General features: G+C 35.4%; 1 long non-coding RNA gene across 5 annotated transcripts in view; it reads left to right on the top strand.

Moving 5' to 3' along the window:
• The first annotated feature begins 71 nt into the window (after positions 1 to 71).
• Positions 72 to 24,625, top strand: part of LOC141414950 (uncharacterized) — a 114,775-nt gene continuing 90,221 nt past the window's right edge. For 3 of the 5 annotated variants that reach the window (XR_012439969.1, XR_012439968.1, XR_012439967.1), the window contains exons 1-2: positions 72 to 209; positions 3,887 to 3,970. This is a non-coding gene — a long non-coding RNA (uncharacterized lncRNA). The remainder of the gene's footprint in view (positions 210 to 3,886; positions 3,971 to 24,625) is intronic. The other 2 variants (XR_012439971.1, XR_012439970.1) reach the window with 2 other exon arrangements.

Raw genomic sequence — 24,625 nt, forward strand, 5'->3', positions numbered from 1 at the left:
ATGCGCCCTGGAGTGAGCTGCGCCTCCGGGGGTTTCGCCCTCACACCGTAAAACAAATTGCTCTCAGTGAAAGTATAGGAAAGTGATTTAAATTCCGGGCAGCCGCTGAAGGTATTAAACTAAAAGCCACCGATCCAAAGAAGTGCGAGGATTAGGGAAAAAAGTTGTAATCAAAGAAGGAAAGATGAGCTGGCGGAGTGGCTCAAGCGGTAAGAGCGCCTGTTGCTGGGCAGGAGGCCGTGAGTTCAAACCCAGTGGTTAAAAAAAAGGAAAGAGGAGGCTCACGTAATGGAATGAAACTGCTGCAGAGGCGGAAGGATATGCGCATGTGCGAGCGGGTTCCGCCGTTGGGCAGTCGTTTCCTGCGTTCCTCTTCCTGCTTTGCGGAAGTGAGGCTGGCGGGCTGTAGGAGAGGACGCTCCGCGTAGAAATAATAAATATTTGCGTGTGTTTACAGTTAGGGAAGCTCAGGCAGGAAAACAGGAGGACATGTAAGGGACAAAAAGTAGGGAACAGGTGGAGAGGCCCCGCCAGGGTTTATTCAACAGACATGGCCGCCTGTAGGAAGAGATACCCTAAAATAGGATACTTAAATGTAGGTACTGTACTGCCTGTTTTAGACTTGAGGATATTGATGTGCAAAGAGATTTAGTCAGCACAGGTAGTAAATGAAGAGGTAGAATTTGGTATTTTGACTTGGGGGTCTGCACTCTGATCCATTTTTCTGCCTCGGTAAAAAATACAGTGAAATAAAGATCATGACAAGACAATCAGAAATTTATCCCTTACTCCATGGAGGTGCATTTTAGGGTCAGGTGCTAGAATCTAGAACCAGCATGCTCTATGTATATATACATATATATATGTATACTTGGATTCTTGTGAGAGATGCAGCAGTGAACAATACATTAAAGTTCCGCCTTCATGGAACACATTGGAGAGAAAAACTCCCCAAAATATTGGGTAGGCAGAAACAGATCATGTAAATAAACCTTAAGGGCTTATTAGCAACTTTGATCATCTGAAAAGCAAAAATAGAAAAAAGCCTGACAGATTCAGATTTCTTAAATAAGTGTATTGTGGAGGGACTGATTAAGTTTTAGATATGAAAATTACGCTTTAGTTTTAGTGTGAAAGATAAAGCAGAAGGAGGAAGACTGTTTGGATTACTTTAGAAGCCTGGGTAAAAAAAACGCTGCCTGAAATTGTTAAAGAAGAGATACAGTTGAGGCACGTTTGCAAGTAGGATTCATAGGAATTTGAAGATAATAGTAATCTAGGGTAAATTCAGGAGTTTTAGCTCCTGAACTATTCATGATATCACTAAACGGTGCCATTGATTGAGCATGAGAAAACAGACTAAAGTTTAGCTAGGTTAAGCATGTGGTAAGGGCTGGAGGGGGGATGGAGAGAAAAAATATATTAAATTTAAACTACCTATTTAGTATTCCTGTTTCAGGTAGGCAGTTGGATGTGTAAACTGGCATTCTGGAGAAACATCAACAGTGGCTATGTATATGGCATCAACCTATATAGTATACAAAGAAAAAGAGGTAGTGTGGAGAATCCGATATTGATCTATATTTTTCATTTCCTTCTCTTGGTCTAGCCTACAAATTCAAAAACTTTTTCAGTTCATAGTACCCTTATTGTCTCAGTAATTTTTTTCACAGTGTCCCTAGTTTCACCTCATTTCCTGTTCCACTCTGATTTTCAAGAAGCACTCATTCTTTATGACAGCAACTACCAAAAACCTGGCTTTTCAAAGACACTACATCCTAAAATGGAATTTAGCAAGATCTAGTGTTGAAATCGAGAAACATCTCTAGATAGTAGTTCATGTAGTGTCTGATAACTAGTGAATATTGCTAGATTTACCTAATTTTTTTTTCAAAATATCTCATAGCACTCCTGTGAGGTGGCTGTGACACCTAGGACATCTCAACATACAGTTTGAAAACTGTGAGCCTAGCCACATTTTGGTCTTATTTTTCTTTGTTGCCAGTTAGAAAAAGAGAATGCAAGGAGAGATGGAAAGTGTCTTACTTCATTTACCATATGTTGGTTCTTTATCTCATATCTCATGACTCTCTCTGTTTTTATGTATTGATAGAGATCTCTACTAATTTGACAGTTTCCTTAAGTTGATGTTTATCTTCATCAGGTCCATTTTGTCACAGAGTACTTTTTCACACAGGATTAGTTCATTTTGCTTTAGCTTTTTCTTTGGTTTGTGTCATATGGCTTATTTGGGCATCTCTATTATGATCTCTTTGTACTCACAAACTCCTTTGATATTTTCACATGAACCCAAGAAAACTGCTGAGGCCTTTTCTGGAAGGCTCTGAAGAAGTATAATGAGTAAGAGGTTGATTGCTTTGTATATCCCCTGGCTTCTTGCAAATACATTTCCCTCTTCCTTCACAGCCCAACTGCTGGAGAAAGACATGATATCCTTATTTCTTCACCTTCCAATTAGTCTAAGTGTGCTTCTGATACTATTAGCTCCCAGGGTAGTTCTCACTAAACTCATCGGTTAGTACAAGTCTCTAATTTTCTTCTCTGATACTCTTTATTCTAAAATGACCCTTCTCAAAGTCATCAGTGATCTCTACCCATTGCTAACTCCAGAATCATTTCTTTGATTTTATCCTACTTGATCTATCAAAATTATTCACAAAATATAATTAGTGAATAAATAGTCACTAAATTCAGTTACTGTAAATAAGCAACTAAAATAAAACATACAACTTGGTTTACTGGATGCTATACTTGCCAAGTTTTCCTCCTGTTTTTCTGATTACTCTGTTTCTTTTATTTCACTTCATGGTGACCTCCAAAGGTTGAACTTTTCAGGGTTCAATCTTTTCACCCTACATTCAACAATCTTATTCAGATACTCCCATCCAATTTCATGGCTATAAAAAACATCCTTACATTAATGACTCTCAAATTATGTCTCCAGCTTGCACCTCTTCCCTGAAGTCTTCTAATTCATATATTGATCTTCTCAATGTCATATAATGAGCATCTCAACTATAACTTTTTCAAAACTGGTATGTTCATTGTCTTCAAACCTTCTTGAGGTTCCCCTATCTCATTTACTCTTGATACTTTGTATCTTTTATACCTCATGCCATTTCCTCCAGAAAATATCCTTCATTTTACCTTCAAAATATATTCACTATTTGACCATTTTCACCATTCTACTGTTACCATCTTTGTACAAGCAGTCATGATCTGTCAGGAATATGACTATGCCTTCGTAGCTAGTCTAGTTTCGCCCTTGCTCTCTGGATGGACACAGTTAAGTCTCAAGAGTTTTCATCTTTGCCTTTACATTTTCCAGCTCTTTTGTTGGGTAGGATTCTGGGAATAATTCTGGCTAATGGGCTATTAGTGAAAGCAAAATGTGTCAATACTGCAGTAGAGAAGAGTGGGCATGAAAGCATTTTTGTGTAGGCCACAGATAAGTCAAACTGCAAGATTTCTGTAACTTATAATACCAAGTTATCAGTGATAACTGATGATTTTATGATTCCTACTAAACTTTACATAAAATAAGTAGAATAGTTTTCTTATGTTAAAGCTATTGATAACCTAGGATTAATTTTTACCACCTTACAGTCTACTTTGCTCACAATTACCAATGTGATGTTTTCAAACATAAATTTGTTTCTTCCCTTTTGAAGCCTTTAATTGGCTTCTTACCACACAATAAATCTAAAGTTCTTATCTTTCCTGTGAAACCCTCTGAGGTACTTCTAAACTCTCCTGTCCTGCGACTGCTTCATGTGTATTACCTGTTATTCATTCTTGCTGTGATGGAGGGAGGGCAAAATAAAAAGTAGAGTCCTGCCTGATGCCTGTTTTAATTTGCTTCCAGATGTTCATTCCACACATTTATTCTGTCTTCATTCATATGTCCTCTCCTCAGAGATGACTCCCATGACACTCTGAAAATTGTGCCGTAAGTCCCATCAGTAATCATTTGTCTTGCCTTATTAATTTCTTGAGATAGGACCGGGTAGAAATTCTGTGTTAATGCGTATGTTTGTGCATGCTTATGTTGTAATCTCCATGAGGAGATTACAGGTTTGGTGCTTTATCCAACAGCCAAAACAAGTACCTGCCATATTAGGTACTCAATGAGTATTTATTGACTGAATGAACAGGTGAATACATGAATGAAGGAAGATTGTCTAATCATGTATTTATCTTGCTTTCATTTACCACACTTCCAATTTTACATTTAGAGATAAATAAAAGTACAGAGTTTAGAATCAAACTTTCAGGTTCAATTAACTATTCTGCCTTGATTTTCAAATCTGTAAAATGGAGATAATATCTCTACCACATAGACTTTTTAATGAGTATTGCACAAATTTGTATGACAGAGTCAGTGCTATACAAGTTATTTTTGTGCATTTAATTGATAACTATTTGAGTAATGCCTTCCTTTTTTAACTACAGTTTTAGTAAGAATATTATTTTTGCCCATAATTTTATCCCGAAATCTAAACCCATAATAGTAATCCCATAAAGTTTTCTTGAATTCAAAGAAAAAAAGATGACTTTGAACACACTTACAATCCCTTCTTCTGTAGTTACCAGCTGTGGTCACTAGGTGGTAATCTTGTCTAGGCAATGTAAAATGTTGCCTGCTTTTTTAGACCAGGCCTCAAGTAGAGGTAAATGTCATACATGTTTCTTAGCAAGATTATGGAAAGGTGAAAGTTTATCATAAAATGAGGATCTTCTATATTTTATTCCTGTTCATTCCATGATGTATAGAGACCTCCTGACTAGCTCATCTTGTGCGTAGTGGTGATTTTCTAGCTTCCCACTAACCTCTTGTTACTACCTTTCTGTTTTTTAACAAGAGTAGAAAGGACTCTTAATTCTTTTGTTTCCTGATTCTTTAAAACCTTTTACCTATTTGTTTCACAATATATTTTTATATTGACTAGTACTTACCATTATTAACTGAGAACTTTTTTTTTCCCTGATTACCAGAGGTTCTATGTTGAGAGGAAGGACGTGTTTCTTTTTTCCTTGCAGCTATCCTACATCATCTTGGGAAAATAAGTTATTAGCCTCGATGCACTTGTTCATGTCCAACCTCAAATGTATTTTGAAAAATTATCAAAAGTAAAAGCCTCCTATTGTAAAAGCATGGAAGTACTGAATGGCCTATAAATTAGATAGTGAACCTTTAGTGTTCATTTTTTAGATTATTGAAATTAATTTTATAAATATCAATTACTTAGACTGAGTTCAATGTATGTATATGCTTCAGTTAAATTTATCAAATTATTAAAATAAGCATATAAAAATGAGAGTGGTAATAGTTTGTATTACAGTTATATACTAAGTATAGTATTATTTTTGAAATAATTAGCTACCAAATAATGTAGACTTATAAAAATAAAATACATTTTCCTTTGTGTTTAGATGTGACATTAGCTAAAAGAAACTGGCCCAGCAAGGTAGTGCATACCTGTAATCCTTGCTACTTAAGAAGTGGAGATGGGAGAATCAAGGTTTGAGTTCAGCCTTGGAAAAAGTTAGTGAGATTCCATATAGACATGTAGTAATATATGTCTATAATTCCAAGTAGGGGGGAAGATCCAAGTCCAGATTGGCCCCCAGCAAAAATGTGAAACCCTCTCCAAAAATTAACTAACTCAAAAATGGCAGGGGGCATGGCTCCTGTGGCAGAATCTCTGTCTAGCAAGCATGAAGCTCTGAGTTTGGACCCCAGTACCACCAAAACAAGAAAAATAAATTTTTGCCCCTTCCTTTCCTATTGCTTTAGTCCTCAGTCCATTAGGGCTAACATAACAAACACCATAAACTGAGTGTCTTATAAATGACAGAAATTTCTTTCTCACTGTTCTGAAGGCTGGTAAATTCAGCATCCAAGTATTAGCAGACTCAGTGTCTGGTGAGGTCCCTTTTCCTGGTTTCTATGCAGAACTTCTCACAGTGGAAAACAGAGCAGCTTGCTGAAGCATTTTACGTGGGCACAAAAACATTAACGACTTCATCTCTGCCCAAATGGCCCTGTCTGCTAATGTCACTACCTTGGGAGTTAGGGCTTTAATGCGTTATTTTTAGGGAGGTGGATGCAAGTATTCAAACCACAGCACCTGTCCTTAGTGAGAAAGCTGATTGCCTATTGCTTAATTTTCTACTTGATTAGCAAGTCTTAACATCAATAGAAACTTTCAGTTGCTGGCGTTGATTTTTTTTTTCAAGTTAAAATAGACATTGGTAAGATCTGCCATTGGCAATGTTGACAAATTCAGACATCACTGCTAAGCCTTTCTCAGGTTAAATGATTCGGAGAGGAAGAAAACATTCATTGACCATTATCTTGGGAAGTCTTATGGTTTGGATTCTGAGACTTGCGTTGACTTCTACTTCTTCTCTGTTCCCCTTACTCCATTTCTACTTCTCCTTCAAACATGATTCACGAAGTTATTTTAAACCCAACTTGGGAGAGATACACACATACAATTAGTTTTGTAATTTCAGGTTCGGAATTCCATTAACGAGATTTTCCATGTTTCTTTTTTGTGTAGTTGGGATAATGGAGATATTCTGGCCTATCATAAAAGAATGTCCATGTACATTCAATCAGTCAATATGTGAATGAGCATGCTTTAGAAATTAAATATTTCTAAATATTTAATATTTAATATTAGAAATATTGTATTGTACATTACATATAGGTTTATAATCTCATTTTTGAAAATGATTATTGCAGATAGGATCACATTGTTGGTGAGAATACTTAATAAGTGATATGTAGTCTCTTACGGAGACTAATGTAATAAACTGGTTTGTGTGGTTAAAAAAAAAGGACCCACCTTGAGAGTGGTTGCATGAGATGAACTATTACAACTGAAAAGGAAGGCCTCATCCAAGTATATTTTGTACTTACATTCTGTCCAACAAATATCCTAGGCTTAGTTACCTTAACAACTCATTTTCAAAATACTTACAACTTGGCTGAAATTATACATTACTATTTTCCAAAGATAAGACATTTATTGTTGAAATTCTATGTTCATCAGCAAAAATGAAAGAAAGAAAAAAAACATATAACCCTACCAACCATTGATAGCCTTTTTAACAACTTAGTATAATTCCTTCTACTCCTTTCCTGTATTATTCACACATTATTTGTAAACTTTGCATAGTACCATTCATATTGCTTCTTAATTTTTAACAATATTCAATGAACATATTACTATTATTATTATTATTATTATTATTTTGGATGTACTGGGGTTTGAATTTAGGGCCTCACACTTGCCAGGCAGGTGTTCTGCCACTTGAGCCACTCCCCCAGCCTGTGAACATCTTTTTATATGATTACAAATTGTTCTTCAAATCACAAGTTCTGGTGTGCTTTTGCACAGTAGTGCAACTATAGACAATAATGAACAAACTATACATTTCAGAAAACTGTAAAAAACTGTAAGAAAGTCTTTTAAAGCTTTCACCAAAAGTAATGATTATTTGAGAAGAGTGCTGGTGGCTCAAACCTGTAATCCTGTAATCCTAGCTACTTTGGAGGCTGAGATTGGGATATTGAGGTTTGAGTACAGCCGGGCACATAGTTCCAAAATAACCAGACCAAAATGGACTGGAGGTATGCCTCAAGCAGTAGAGTGCCTGATTTGCAAGCAGGAAGCTTTGAGTTCAAACTCTAGTCCCACCAAAAAGCAAACAAGAGAGTTATATTTAATCTGATTTATGCATTATACAATGAATATATGTATCAAAATGTCACGTTATTCCAATAATATATATGCTTCTTATGTTTTTAATTATCAGCTTAAAAGTAAACTTAGTTAAAAAAATAGAAAACTCTTGTCAGCAAAAAATAAATAAAATGGTCTAAAATCTATAGACCAAAATAGATATCATAATGCACAATTATTTCCATTCATTTTAGAGCCTTAAGCTACCTGTGTGTAAATTTTGCCATCTTTGAATCAAATTATTTTCAAATTCACCTACGTATAGGCTGTAGCCATAGCATCTTAGCATATATATACATATATTTATACATATATATGTATATATGTAGAGAGAGAGAGAGAGAGTGCAGTGATGTTTTTAAATAAGTATATATTAAATAAGGATAACATTAAACTCAGGAAGAAGTTTTATTTCAGAATAATATTTTATGTTCACATTAGGATTATTCTCAAAAAGATTTTATGGAGAATTCTCAAAATTTAAAACTAGAACTACCATGTGATCCAGCAGTCCCACTATAGGTGCATATCTAAAGGAAATGAAATCAGCATGACAAGACACATCTACACTCCCCTGTTTATTGCATCACTATTTATAGCAGCCAAGAAATAGAAACAACCTAATTGTCCATCAACTGATGAATAATGAAAACATGGCACACATACACCATGGGATACTATTAAGCCATAAAAAGAATAAAATTCTATAATTTATGACAACATAGATTGAACTGGAGATCATTGTGTTTAGTGAAATAAGCCAGAAACAGAAAGACAAGCACCACATGATCTTCCCCATATGTGAAATCTGAGTTAAGTTGATCTTTTAGAAGTTGATCAGTCTGAGAAGAATAGAGGGAAGGACAAGAAAAGGTTCATTAATGGGTACTAAATTATATTAGATAGGACTAGGAAGTTCAGGTGTACTATTGCACGGTGGCAGTATAATGATAGTTGTACTATGTATTTCAAAAAGCTACAAGAAAGGATTTTGAGTAGCTTTGTTTTCAGAAATGACAAATGAAAGATTGATGTTTTTAACCTGATTATATATTGTGTACACAATATGTACATGGATTGAAACATTGCATGATACCCCATAAATATGTGCAATTCTATGTTTTTATGTGCCAGTAAACTTAAAAAATATATTTTATAGAATTCCAATATTGCCTAACAATGTGAATATACCCACCTTTATCTCACATTATTATATCTTCCCTAGGTTCATGCTTCTTCTGTTTTGTTTTTTTTTTTCTTCTCGATACTGGGGTTTGAACACAGGGCCTAATGCTCGCAAGGCAGACACTGGATCACTTGAACCTGTCCCATGTCCTTCTTTTCCCAATCCCCCTTTGGTTATTTTTGAGAGAGAGTCTCCCTTTATGCCCAGGTCAGCCTAGATCATAACCCTCCTGAGCCACCTTGCCTGTCTAAGATACATTTCTGTAAAGGAGGAAAAAAAAATTACCACGAATGCAGATCCTCTCAAGATAAAGCATTTGCAGTATTATACAAAATAGGCAACTCCTCATCTTTTAATTTTTTTCCATTCCAAAATATGGTCTTTGCTTTACTTATTCATAGCCAAAGGCCCATACAGGTAATTTTCCTTTACTTCCTGAAAAATGGCAACATAAACTTAAAAATTTCTTCTGTTTCTCTTAAAAGACAAAATATTTTAACTACATTTAGGTTACAGGTTTAGATAATCTTACCTAGATTTTTTATTGTAGTTGATTATCAAGTCAGAGAACAGTTATTTCTGAAGACAAACCATATAATATACACTTCTGGATAATTTTTATTATATGCCCCAATAGAAGGCAATATATGCAGCCAACAGAAGGCTGAAATTTAGTTAATATTTGCTAACTAAATGATTTTAGAAAGTATTGATACTCAGTAATGCCAATTATCTAGAATTAAGAAAACTTGCAGCTTATTCTATGCCAGTTGCAAAACAAAATGGTTTGGAAAAGTCTAACTCACTCCACCAGTCTCAGCCATGAGTTTTGGGTTAGGCTGGCCCTCCCTGCCTTAGTCCTAGAATCATGCTGGCTGGCAGCAGTCATGATCTGGCTTCTGAGCAGGTTTTGGGTGAGCAACAAGCTGGTGCAATCAGCACATTTCAAGGCTTTTGTTATGCAAATGTAAGGCAGAACCTCCCTTTCATACCTGACTTGGAAGTAGCTAGCATTTTGTTAAAGAAGGGAAAAAGTTCTCCAAAGGAAGCAGAGCTTGGAAATTAATCCTAGAGGCATCATTGCCTCCATTTTGCATCTGTCTCCTTTGCTCTGAGCCATTATCTATTACAGTCACCTTAAATTCCCAGGAGACAGGACAAATGGACAAAAGTCATATGACAAGAATTGAATCTACCCCAGAGGCAGGAATGGCATTGTGTTAAGGGCTGTCTGACCAAGCCTGAGATGAAGATCAGCCTGGCTACACTTTCACCTAAACTGCTTAATTATGCATACCTCCCACCCGCGTCAGTTCTTCCTCTGTTTAAAACTGAAATCATGTCAGTACCCTGAACATGGGCTAAAATGTTTATTCTCCCTCATTCTACAGCCTCAAGTTAATAAATCCCCTTTCTCTGCCTTTCAATAAATAATTATATCAAGCTAAAGAACTTCTGGAAGAATTTAATAATTTATGTAAAATACCCATCAGAAGTCAATGAATGTCTACTACCATTGTTGTAATGAATGAATTACCAAGTTTACCTTAAAATTAACAATGTGGTTATTACTGCTGTTATAACTTTTAAATTTTGTTGAAAGCTGTCTTATACTTAAATTTGACCCTAAGAGTATTCGGTCATTTGGATTTACATATTTCATTAAGTAGTAACATCAGATTTTCACATCAAATGTCTTCATTTAAGAATACTAATTTAGCACCTGTAATCCTAACTACTTGGGAGACTGAGACCAGGAGGATCATAGTTCAGGGCCAGTCTGAACAAATAGTTCACAAGACCCCCATCTCCAAAATAACCAAAATTGACTAGAGGCATGGCTCAAGCAATAGCGCACCTGCTTTGCAAGCACTAAGCCCTGAGTTCAAACCCCATCCACACTAAAAATAAATAAACAAAAACAAGGAGTGTCTGAAAAACATCTTATTATGGCTTTTCCAATTAGAAAAATCTACTAAATGATCATAGCATCAGGAGAAATGCTAATGAAACAAAAAACTTTCATCTTGATTTACCCTTTCCAAGTATACTCTAAATGCATTCATTGCATTTTTGTTTTATGTTCAAATTACCTCAGAAAAATAAATAGCTGAGAATCAAGCACTATGCTTCTTCTCTGTTACCTGCCCTCTTAATTTTCTTTTCAGCTTCTATATCTCAAACCAGTGATGTATATTATATATGTACATATATGTATATATACATACACGTGTATATCGTGGAAATGTAGATGGATATATACACACATTCTTATATAGGATATATGAATCAGTATTTATAGGAAATTAGGTTTGAGGTGATTTGTTTACTTATATGGTATATAGAATTATTTGCTTCACTTCTCCCCCTCCTTATAATCATTTACCCTGTCAACTTTCACTTCCACCAATAAAATAAAAAGGAATAGTGTACTTCCTTTACTACTCCTTGATGTTGAACTTGATCACATGACGACATGGTCAATGGTATTTTTATGGGCGATAGGTTGTTCTTGAATTCAGTTACTACATCTTATCTAGTAATATTTGTCACAAAGTAAATCCTTATCAGCAGAGATGAATTATTTTACTATAATAAGGAAAATGTAGTTATAATTTTAGTAAATTTCAATTTATGAGTCACATTGTGTACTGTTTCCTCTAAACGTGTATATACTTGCATGCACACATGTGCATATCTATGCGATAATTACACTGAAGTTCAGATATGTGGTCAACACTGCTGTTTATTCCTTGTCATCCATCTCCCCTCTTTTACACATACTACCAGGCACAAAGCCATCTAGACTAAAGAAGAGGGTTCACATTCTCCCTTCAAGCTAGGTGTGTTTGTGTACTAAATAATAGGGTATGGGCAAACATGATCTTTTCCACCTATGTGTAACACCCTTACAGGAATAGAAAATGTGTTTCTTCTCCATTCTTTTATTGCTAGTTAGAATTTGAAAAGGTGATTGTAAGTCACCTCTGAACCCAGAGGTCATCAAACCACAAGACAGAGGAGGTTGATGTGTTATTTTGCATAGTACAGCTGCCATATCAGCAGTTTATGTGAGAATAAATTTCTGTCTTTTTTTTTTTAGTGGAACTAAGATTTGAATTCAGGGCTTTGGGCTTGCAAAGCAGGTGCTCTACAGCTTAAGCTATATCTCCAGTGCATTGTACTCTGGTTATTTTGGAGTTGGGCTCTTGCAAACCATTCATTTAGGCTGGCCTTGAGCTGTGATCCTCCCAATCTCCTCCTCCCAAGAAGCTAGGATTATTGGTGTAAGCCACCAGCACCAGGCACTTCTTTTCTATTTAAGATAGTGTTCATACTTGAAATGAATAATATAAAAATGCAAAATATAAATTCCAAGGTAGTCTAAATAATTTTTAATCAAATTTTTTTCAAAATTACAAAATTGATATATTGTGTTAATGACCTTGTACATTGAGTAAAAAGCAGAAATTTTGCTTTTCAAACTCTTCTGTCTAGGAATATTCAATAGTTAAGAGTTTGGTACAGGCTGGGGACTTGTCTTAAATGGTAGAGCACTTGCCTAGCAAGCACAAGACCCTGAGTTCAAACCCCAGTACCACCAAAAAAACCAAAAAGCCATGTATAGTAGCTCAATCCTGTAATCCCAGCTACTCAAGAGGTGGACATAAGGAGGATCACAGTTCAAGGCCAATGCAGGCAAAAAGTTAAGAAGAACCTCATCTCAACCAATAGCTGGGTATGGTGGCAAACCTGTCATCCCAGCTACACTAGAGGCATGAATAGGAGGATTGCAGTTCAGGCCTGCCCAGGCAAAAACCACAAAAATCAGAGAACCTGTTTGAAGACTGACTAAAGCAAAAGGGGCTTGGGGTGTGGCTCAGGTGGTAGAGTGCTTGCTTAGCAAGTACAAAGGCCCTGAGTTCAAACCTCAGTACCACAATTTTTTTAAAAAATGGTGCTTCTGTTCTTGACTGATAGCCCGAAGTTGCAGTTCCTGTACTCTTGCCCATGCGTGGTATGAGATGTCACCTCATCACAGTTGCTGATGGCAAACATTCAAAGGCTGATTACACAGGCATAGTCAGTGAGGAGAGTCCCTGGTCTTGGTAACCTTCAAGGAAAAGAGGAGAGAGATGAGAAAAATGGGAGTAGGGGAAGAATGGGGAGAAGTATAAGACAGGATACCACTAGCTGCATTTTTGAACAAAGCTGAAGACAATGATTAGGTGTCTTGTCCCAGTAGCAGCAGGGGTTGGGGTTTGGGGACCGAAATCAAAGACAGGCATGGTGACATGCCTTGCACATGACATCTGTCTATCTGGTATAGCAGTAGTGATTGAGGTGTGGATGAGTACATGAGTTTTCTCCCTGGTGGCGACTTACTGCCTCCAACTTTTTCACACATGTATATCCTTCCACTCCAATTTTTGAAGGTGTGTTATAATTGACTATAGTTAAGGAGGGCTGTGATGACTAATTTTTACATGTCAGCTTGGTTGGGTCACATTGCACCCATATGTGATCAAACACTTTTCTGGATGTGTTTTGGTGTAGTGTTTATGCATACTATTGATAGTTAAATTGGTGATTCTGATTGTCAAAGCATTTTGATCTTCAGTAAATAAGCTTTGTTGGATCAGTTTGAGGCTTGACTAAAACAGACTGGCTTCCCCTCAGCTAAGAGAGGGGTTTCTACAGCCCATGGCCTTAGACTTGAACTTTCTTCTTAGTCCCTAGTGGCCCACCCTGCAGATTCTGTACTTTCAAGCCTATGTTATCACATATGCCAGTTCCTTAAAATAAATTTCTGTGTGTGTGTGTGTGTGTGTGTGTGTGTGTGCACATTGCCTATTAGTCCTGTTTCTCTCGAGACCCTTGACTAATAGAAGGATTGTAACAAAATTGCCTACTAAGTGTAGAGTATGATCATACTTTTTTCTAGAAGAAACTTCTCCACATGAAAGTAAATTGATTATGATGATGATACTGAAGACAATTGCAATATAGCTATATAAATTATAATTCACTCTAAGACATCACAGTCTTTAGCGTAATGCATACCATAAATCTTAGCTCATGTGTGTTATTTTTCACACGAAACTATTGTGCATGGTGAAATCTTTCAATCATAAATAATTTCTCAGGACAAGTAAACAGGAATGTTTGCTCAGAAAGTTTTACCTTCAGTTGGATTCTCTAACCAGTGGAAAATGCTCACTTGTACTAATGAATAGACTCAGTAAAGCTGCCCAAAGCACCTGCCAAAAATACCTTAAAAACATTCCTTTTACACAAGCCCAACATTGAAAGTATTCAAAACGCTAAATTGAAGTCTAAAGGAACAAGTACATACCTTGTGTTAATTTGTGTTCATATGAAGTAGGAATTTAAATTACTGAAGCTTAATTATGTAAAGTTATCTGGGACTTTGCAATAGTTTTTGGTTAAGGTGTTTGGATAAGGTACTAGTCAAGTAAGTAAATGTCTCTTCTCCTTTAAATTGAATTAGCTACCTTTCTAAGTTTCTTTTTTCCCCCAGGGGGGTGAAGGTAAGGATGCTTTTGTAAAGTATCAAAAAGAGTAGAAAACGGAAAAATAATGATAGCTGATGCTTAGAGTCAAAATTGAGAATTGAGGGATTTAGAGATGCAGCTCACGTGGTAGAACACTTTCCTAGCAAGTATGAGGCCCTGAGTTCAAGCCCCAGTACTAGGGGAAAATATCCAACAAGCTTCCAGTGGACCCTGCAAGAAAATCTTTTCATTTTTTTTTCAAATTTTTTCCTTTATTGCTATGATGTGTGGGGGTACACTGTAGCATTTGCACAGATTCTTACACTGTATCAAATATATTATACATGAATTCATCCCCCCTCCCCACTATTCCTGGAATACTTACAACAGCTACCATTTTTTCATTTACTTACATTTGAACACATTTTATTGTACTTTTTTTCACCCTTCTACCCCCTTTCCCCAACACCTACCCCCTCTCAGTGGTGCCTTCTCTCCTCCCTGGCCAGGACTTTTTCTGCCCTCCTGTTCTCCAACTTTGTAGGAGAAAAAACAGAAAAGAGAAAATGCACAACATGACATTTTAACTTCCTTAACACAGGGAGTTTCCTTGTGATATTTCTATGCATGTATGTATATAACCCCAACTAGTTTATCTCCTCTATTAGAAAATCTTTTTGTGAAGATTATGTTCCTCCATATTGACACCTGTCCTTACCTGTTGTGTACAGGAGAAAAGACTAAGATAAATGACTCTCCTTTGCTTTAGAACCCGCTCACCTTTCATTTCTTCAAGGATGTTATTTCACAAATTATTATTTCTCTTTTCATAGATAAATTTTCTCACTGTAGTTATGTTCTTCCCATCAGAAAAAATAAGTGGATGAATTCAGTTTCTCTTGTCTTGAAAATACCACCCCCCACACACACATACCAGTTCTGTATATTCCAATCAAACACAGCCATACTTCTTGTAAGGGCTATATTGGTTTGCTCTCTCCACCACCGTATTCAGTCATTTAGAAGTGTTTCTAAGTCAAGGTTTAGGGATTGGACATCGAATATATTGTTAAATATAATTTTTTACTGTTGGGAAAAATATATGTAACCATCCTCTATTCCCAATGTACAGATGAGGACACAGATTGAAAGAGGCTAATGGACCTGATGAAGGTAACTCAAATCCAATGCATGTCTCCTAAAATGTGGGATGTCTTTCTTCCCTAAAATTTTTAGCTGGTGAACATTGATTGAGTATTTACTCTGTAACTAGCTATCAGTAACTATTTAGTTTTCATGGCATCCCCATGAAATGAGTACTTGTATTCATCAACTCCACAGAGCTCTCAGATTCAAATGAAATGTTTTTTCATAAATTGTTAATAATCTCTTGAATGCCAGGTCCATACTTCATTTTGTTTGTATTTATTCCCTATGACATTTTGTTTTTCAGGATACTCTGTAGAAGAGGACATATTTAGTAATTTTAAAGTTAAAAACTAGCTCGACTTACATATTATGTAATAGGGAACTGAAAAATATGCCTAAAAAGAAAAACTAAAAGCGATAATTGTCCAACTGTTCGTTAACATTTCACTGTACATGCTTTTAGATTTTTCTGATATACATTCATGCATATATGTATATGTACGTCTGAGAAAACTAGTATCTTTTCCTGAATCATTGCATGATTCATGGTTGAGACCCCTTACAAGTAACTGGAAGGTTATAAAGAGAAAGCTCATAGTCTTATTCCACATATGTTTTACAAGACATGAAAGCCTTCAGAAATGAAGAAAGAGGGAAATCTGTATATTTTATGGACAGCTATGCAGAAGTGTGATTGAAGGACATTAGGGTGTGACCTAATGATAATAAGCCGGGAGAACATAGCATGACCTGTTTGTTCAGATTCTTCTGGCCTTCAGAGATGAGAACATTCATTTCTTCCAGATATAGGGAGGACCCTTCTGGAATGAGGGTTTTTATGACCTACATCTGGGGAAGTTCATCTGGGTTTTATGGCCTGCTGTAGAGAAGGGAAGGAGGAGGTGTGAGAGTGACCTTCCTTCTGCTGTTTCCTGAAATGACTAGGTACTTTATTTTGAGGTAGCATATCCAGAACCCCATCATAAACAAATGGTGATGGCACAGTGTGACTGGCATTATTTATTTAACCAATATTTAACATGTCTAGGTTGCTTTCAAATTTTTCTTTGGCTATTTGAGAAAAAGAAGCTGTCTGTGATTTTCCCTAGAATAATTTCCAGAAGTGCAGTTATAATTCAAGAGTTACATATTTTTACATATGGTGAAATTTCATACAATCATTTTCAGGCCTCTCCTCCAATGTCGATGTGCTTGGGTCACTCTTCCCTGCTTCCCTGTGTACCTCCTCAAACATTGCCTGCCGGTCTCCTTTACTCCAGGCTTCTTTCTACCGGCAGCCTTTGCAAATTTCTGTTTCCCAGGGATCTTACTATGCTGAGATATATCTATGTATAATTACTACTTCTAGCTTTTTTCTGCAGTTTCCTCACCATCTTTTCAGACTTCACAACAGTTTGCTTTCTATTTTTTTTAAAGTTGTTTTTGAGCCAGGATCTCGCTATGTGGCCCAGGTTGTCCTGAAACTTGGTATACTCCTGCCTCTGCCTCCCAAGTACTGGGCTTCACATGTGTGCACTATCACACTCAGCTCTTCTTTTTTACATTTTAAGGTTCTGTTCACCCAATTCCAAAACCAATGCCATTTGTTCTAGACTTTTAATCCTGCAGGCATAATTATCAGTACATGTTTCTTAATTTATCAGTTATTTATTACTGCCTACCAAGTCACTCAGAATCATGGTGACTTAAAACATCAAAGAGTTCTGTGGACCAGCAATTTGTGCTAGGCTTGGTTGGGATCCTTATGTGACGGTAGTCATCTGAAGGCTTGATGGGGTTATTTACTATACATGATGTATTAGTTTCCTATTACTGCTGTAACAAATTACCACAATTTTAGTAGCTCTGAACAGTACATATTTATTATCTCACAGCTCCACAGGTTATATATCCAGATTGCTTAACTGATTTCTTTGCACTGCATTTCACAAGGCCAAAATCACTTGACTAGCTAGGCTCTTTGGAGAAGCTTTAGGAAGAATCTACTTCCAAGCTCATTCAAGTTGTTGGCAATCTAATTCCTTAAAGTTGTAGGACTGATGGCCTTACTTCTGTGCTGGTTGTCATCTGGGAGGGCTGTCCTTAGCTCCTAGAGGAATCTTTGTTCCCCAGTCATTGCATGTGGAACTCTACATCTTAGAGCCAGGTTTGGTATATTGACTCCTTCTCATAATTGGAGTCTTTTGGATTTTCCTTTCTTCTGATTCATTCATCTCTCTGATTCATTCTTCTGCTTTTCAATGAAATTTAAATTAGTCATATGAAAAAATCAGAACTCAGAATAAAAAATTCACAGGTACAGTACTGAAATTTGTAATTTCTTAGCAAGTATTCATATTCCATTTTTTTCATATGAAGCTGTTTAGTATATTTTTTGTATTTATTCCAACAAAGTCTTTTGTTTTCAAGGTATAGAAACAAAGGTAAACCAGGTCAAGTAAAGAAATTGCTTTTTGAAAACACAGATGCCCTAATATTTCAAAGGATGGAAATGACTAATGATGGACTTCATTGGGACTCAATTTAGGATATCAAAAACCAACACTCCTCTCTTATTTCCAGGAGTCTTGTGGACTTTATCATCTGCTTTCTACCTTCTTACTTCTGTTTAATTATACCATTTATCTCTCACTCATCACTGCCTTATTTAATTGCACAATGTCCTTCAAAATGACCAACAGCAACTCTAAATTATGAACATTTGGCACCTATTTTTATCAGTAACTACAATGGCTCAATCAATTATTGAGACTCAGATTTATCATTGATTGACTTTGAGCTGAGTGATTTTCCATAATTGGACACAAGGTAGTAGATGAGAAGGTCATATGACTTTATAGGGTCTGTGGTTACAGCAGATCTAGAAGAAAAGAGGGTTTAATGAAGAATTGAAAGATGCTAAAATTTAAATGAAATGAAAGGAAAGTTTTAAGGAGTGTTTAAATAAATACATTTCTCATATATTCCTGATTAACATTACATTATATTTCTCTCTAGTCTTTGCATGTGCATTTTTTGTACTTATCATAAATGTGGGCATACATTTTTATTTTGCTTTTTACTATTTACTTATATAGTATAAAAATTTCATACCTCTTAAGTGTTCTAACCACATACAAGAAAGAAAATAACTGTTAATTTATTAACAGTATTGGATGTGTTAATTTGCTTGATTGTGATGATGTCAGTGTACATGTATGTCAAAACAGTAAGTTATACACAATAACTGTTAATTTGCTTGATTGTGATGATGTCAGTGTACATGTATGTCAAAACAGTAAGTTATACACAATATACATACAAATTTTATTTGTTAGTTGTAATTCAATGGAGCTGAAGGATAAAAACTGTGAGTGAATGTATTAGGTTTTGAATACAGTCTATTTGCTGTTCTCTCAACATTGCAGACTTCATTTTCTCCCAGTATGATAAATTCTGCTGGGATGAGCTTCTTCACTTGACAATTTTTGTCTCAATTTTAAATTTTACTCTTCTTGTGGTAGATTCCTAGAAGTATGTAGTAAGTAAGCAAGGTATGACAACTTTTCTCTGTGTATGAGTAAAATGAGAGTTTATTGAGATAGAAAACTACTAAAGAGTAGCACCCCAGAGGGAGGAGGGGCCTGTATGACAACTTTGGAAACTTTTCAGTTTTGCCAAGTTACTGCCAATTTCTAGAATGATTATGTCATTAAAGCTCTATTCTATGAAATGGAGGCAGATAATGAAAAGTTCTTTTCTTTTGAAGAGTTTATTCATTAAGACAATAATTTAATGATTACCTTTGTTTGCACCTATTAACTTCACTCTATCACCTCTACATTAGCCTGCACATAACCTGACGAGTCCTTTCCAATTGGAGATTCTGTGGACATCTTCTTGTGGTTTTTATGGCAGAAAACTAGTTTTGACCTTTCCATTCTTGATTATACTAATATTGTGCTGTGCTATCTAGTCTAAGATAATGATCAATATCTGAGTCTGTACTCTGAATCCTTAATCCTATCCACTCTGTTTGTTGATATTTCAGATCTCAAACACCATGAATAATAATCTGTCTAGCATTAGAGAAGCATTAACATTAAAGATTAAAGACTTGACTCTGGACTCAGACATGGTTTCAAATCATAGATCTACTTAATTATGTATTAGCTAGGATGGCCTAGGGAAAGTTATGCAATTTGTCTTATCATTTTCCTCATCCATACAATAATAGCACTCATCCCTTATAGTTGAAAGAAGTAAATTAGTTACTGCGTGTCATACTTGGCCCATAAAATATTAGTTAATATTGATTTATAAAGTTAAAAATGTTAAGCATTAGTTAATCCTACTGTTTCTCCCTTTATCTCTCTATCTCTTTCTATAGATGGATAGATATATAGATAGATATAATCTAAATCTTGATTCCCTGAAACAAATAAAAAACACACTTCTTACTTTAGGCTAATTTTCTTGATACATGTCTTCAAATCTTATTAAATTATTAATTTTAATAAAATTCCCCTAATTCAATCCAAAGTGTAAAGTGGGAGCCCATTCATTGTTACTAAAACTTTTAAACTTTTAGATTTTTTAAAAAAGATCACATTATTAGTTATAATAAGAATAAATTTAGCAAAATTAATATTGAGTTCACTCTAGGCATATTGCTTATTTAGCATCACATCTATGTCCATACATGAGATGATATAGTACAGAATTTAGTAAAAACAAAGGCACCTTGTACATGTTTCAAGATGTAACCCTGAAATCTGTCCATTGGGGTTTGGTTTCAGGATCCTTCCAAACAAAAATCTATAGAGGTTCAAGTCCCCTGTATAAAATGGCATAGTATCTGCATATCACTTACACACACCTTTCTGGATACTCTGCCATCTCTAGATTATTTATAATAACTAGTACAATGCAAATGTTTTGTAAGTAGTTGTTCTACTGTGCAGTTTAGTAAATAATGACAAAAATATCTACATGTTCAGTACAAACTCAGTTATTTTTCCAAATAGTTTTGATTCTTACTGGGTTGAATTCATAGACACAAAACCCATGGATATGGAGGACTGACTGTAATTATTTTCATAAACACCAATTTGGAAAGAGAAAAGCAGTCCCTGATACTTGGGAGCTATCCTGCTGCTATCAACGTGGCTTTGTGTTCCAGTGATATGGCTTAACATTCACAGCTAGCTCTTGGTGTTCTCCTGTCGAATGAAGTACAGCTCAGAACATCAATGAAACACAGAGACATTGTGTTAACAAGATGGAGCAAGACAAAAAATGGCCCACTTTGTAATTATGTCTGAATACAACTAAAACACGAGCAATGTAACGCCAAAGACAACACTTCCTTCCACTTAATGGGAGAGACAAACTGTAGCTTCCTTACCACTTTCAGTTTTAGCTTCATTCTGCTCTGCCTTCCTTTCAAACACTTCCTTACTGAAAAGTCCCACAATTCAACAGTAGTATTCTTTCTTGCCATAGCAAGAAATAAACCTGACTCATTCAATTATGATCTTGGTGGTCTTTGGGTGGAAGACCTTGACACTACAGGATGTCTTCACTTTTTGCCCAATGTTATTGGTTATCCATTTCATTAAACTGTGAAGTTACTTTTACAATATCATTGTTGGTCCTTTAAATTACAATTTCTTTTTAAAAATCTTTTTATTCATTTATTTATTTTATTGTTGTACTCGGTGGGGGTATATTGTGGCATTTACGAAAGTTCTTATAATATATCATAATTGAATAAACCTCCTCCACTACTTTTCATCTTTTTGTCTTTTCTTGCTACAGATTTTTAGAATTGTATATTTATTCTCTCACAACCTACTGCAGAATACTATGTACCTAAATGTTTTAGATGTTTCTGTAAGTAAATGAACTGTAATTTATTGCATATATTTCTTCTGATTACCAAAATATCATAAAATAACTTAAATACTAAAATACTATAATTTCTAAAGTATTTGAAAGAGCAAAAATACTTTGAAGACAAATGTCAGTGATAAAACAAAGTGCCAATTTCAAAATCATAGTCCAAATTCTTTGTAGATTTTCCCCCTTAGATTATTAAGAATAGACAATGTGCCAGGTGCTAGTGGTTCATGCCTGTAATACTAGCTACTTGGGAGGTTGAGATCAGAGGAATCATAGTTTGTGGCCAGCATGAGCAAATAATTCATGAGACATGTGACCCCATTGGACTGGAGGTATGGCACAAGCTGTAGAGCACCTGCTTTGCAAGTGTGAAGCCCTGCGTTCAAATTCTAGTCCCACCTAAACAACAGCAACCAAAAAACAGACAAAAGCTTTATTAATGAAGATTGTTAAATATTTTAATTTGAGATTTTAGGGGTTTTTTTTAATATGTATGTAGCCCAGGCTAGTCTCATACTCACAATCTTTCTATTTTAGCCTCCTAACTGCTGGGATTATAGGTCTGCACCACACGCCTAGCAAGATTTCAGTTTTAATCGGAATGTTCTTTTTATTCTTTAATTGATAGCCTCTATTATTCGTAATTTGAAAATTATGTGACTTTTAATTATCTCTGTGTGGTTTATTTAGAGAAAAATAATATAAATGTGGAACTTTAAAAATGGCAGCAAACAATATGAATATTTTATAAAGATAAATATCAAGCTCCCAGTGGTAATTTTTCAAAAAAAATCACATTTAATTCCTTTTATGCTGGAGATAAAACAGTTGAATTTTAATTCTAAACTTTGCCTAAGTGTTTTTAGCAGTTTTGACCTGGAAGAGGGAAGGATTGATTACTTTGATGACAGCTTTTGAAATTTGCAACATAGTCCTAAATCTCTGATACAAGGTTAAATTGTCTTCAGATCTAGAAAGAACTGAGCATATTCTTGTATTTATTCAAAACATAGTATTAACTCCAGTGATAGATGTAGAGTATAAGGAGGTTTTAATCCAAATATGAAAGAGAACAAGCCAACTTTTGATTAAATACAACTCATAAGTTTTTATCTTCATTTATGTATACTAGTTAGCAGACAGTATTTCTCTTGGTAGCAGTGTTCCTTGAGACTACCTGTCTCTCTCTATTCCAAATAGTGAAGTTTGAGGATGTTAAAAATGTTCCTGTTAGGTATGCAAAGAAAGAAAATAATGACAGTGAAGGTGTGACATATGTGTTTATGTAATCAGATGAGCAGTATAGTCAATTAGCATTCTCTAAGTGATCAAATTAAAGGTATTCATTTTTTCCAAATATTAACATACCTGAAATTAGAACGCATCTTACAATTGTTGTCAACCAAGTGTCAATTGTGGCATCTCAGTCAATGCCTACACATACATAAACATGGTTTAGAGATTTATATTTTATTTACTTCATCGAACTATGTGTTTCTGGAATTACCGTTGTTAGTACACATTAAACAATGCACTTAAATCAGGATAAATTACTAAATTTATTGAACTAGATAAAAAATTTCAAACAAAGAGAAATTAAAATGACCAAATTCATGCATTTCACAAGGGTATTGAAACATCAGTTTGTTAAAAAAAAAAAAACTGTTGGCTTTAAACTTTTCAGCAGAATGTGATTGAATTGGATACAAAATGAAACTAAGCTGATTCATGTGGAAAAGCACCACTATCACAACTTTCAGAATGGTTGTCAGCAACTTGAAAGAAAAATCTTGAAGACAACCACATAGAACTCTTAAGAAATGCTGCATCATCAACAGTTGTGATTATGCAGAGAATAATATTCTGTTGAAACACAACAGGGTCAGACTGTAAGGAAGTTTTTTAATAAGCAAATTAATTGCTTTTACTAACATTTTCCTCATGTGATCAACATCAAAAAATTCTCTAAATAAGTACAAAATAATGTTTGCAATAAAATTAAAAGTGAAGAAGCATTCTAGAATGTAATTTGGAACATTTTACTAATGTCATAAAAGGTAGTGAGACATTGTCACAGGCGCAAGATGTCACGGGTGAATCCATGGATGCACTAAAAGGTTCTTGCTCTTAGAAAACTCTCAAGAATGAAAGGCTGGAGCACCAGAGTTACAGGCAAAAAAGAAACTTTATTATTTTTTCTCCTTTTATTTTATCATTTTTATATTTACTTATAAGTGTGTAAATTGTTTGTGAGATCTGTACCCCCAAGCTGCCCCTTACAGGCAAAACCTGTTCTGCCCTCTTCTTCTCCAATTTTGTCGAAAAGAAAACTTAGTGATAATAAGAAAGACATAGCATTTTTGCTAGTTTGAGATAAAGATAGCTAGACAAAGAGATTCCTAGCATTGCTTCTGTGCCCTTGTGTAGTGTAATCCACATTGGTTCATTTCTACCAGACTTCTTTGCTACATCCTGGTCCCCTTCCCATAGTGGCCTCTGCTAATTTAAGATTACTTTATTTGCTCCTCCAACAGGGAGTACATCAACCACAAGTTTTCGATTTCCTTCCCTTTCCCTATTCCTCCCGTGTATGTTCTTCCCTTAGTGTGTGACCCAGGTCCAATAATATTACTGTATTTGTTTTAGGCTATAATCTGCATATGAAGGAGAACATGTGAATTTTGGCCTTCTTAGCCTGGCTAAATTCACTTAAGATAATGTTCTCTAGTTCCATCCATATGATAAAATTTCATTCTTCTTTGGGGCTGAGTAAAATTCCACTGTGTATAAACACCACATTTTCATGATCCATTTGTCTGTTGTAGGGCATTTTGGCTGTTTCCATAGCTTGGCTATTATAAATAGTGCTGCAATAAACATGGGTGTGCAGGAACTTTTGTTATAACTTGAGTCATATTCCTTCGTGTATATCCCTAGGAGTGGTATTGCTGGATAGTATTTGGTTTTTAAGGAGCCTCCACTAACGTTTTCAATAGTAGTTGTACTCCCTTACATTCCCATCAGCAGTGTATGAGGGTTCCTTTTTCCTCACATCCTTGCCAGCATTTGGTGGTGGTGGTGTTCTTGATGCTCTA

Source organism: Castor canadensis, chromosome 12, assembly GCF_047511655.1.
Source record: "Castor canadensis chromosome 12, mCasCan1.hap1v2, whole genome shotgun sequence".
NCBI lineage: Eukaryota > Metazoa > Chordata > Mammalia > Rodentia > Castoridae > Castor > Castor canadensis.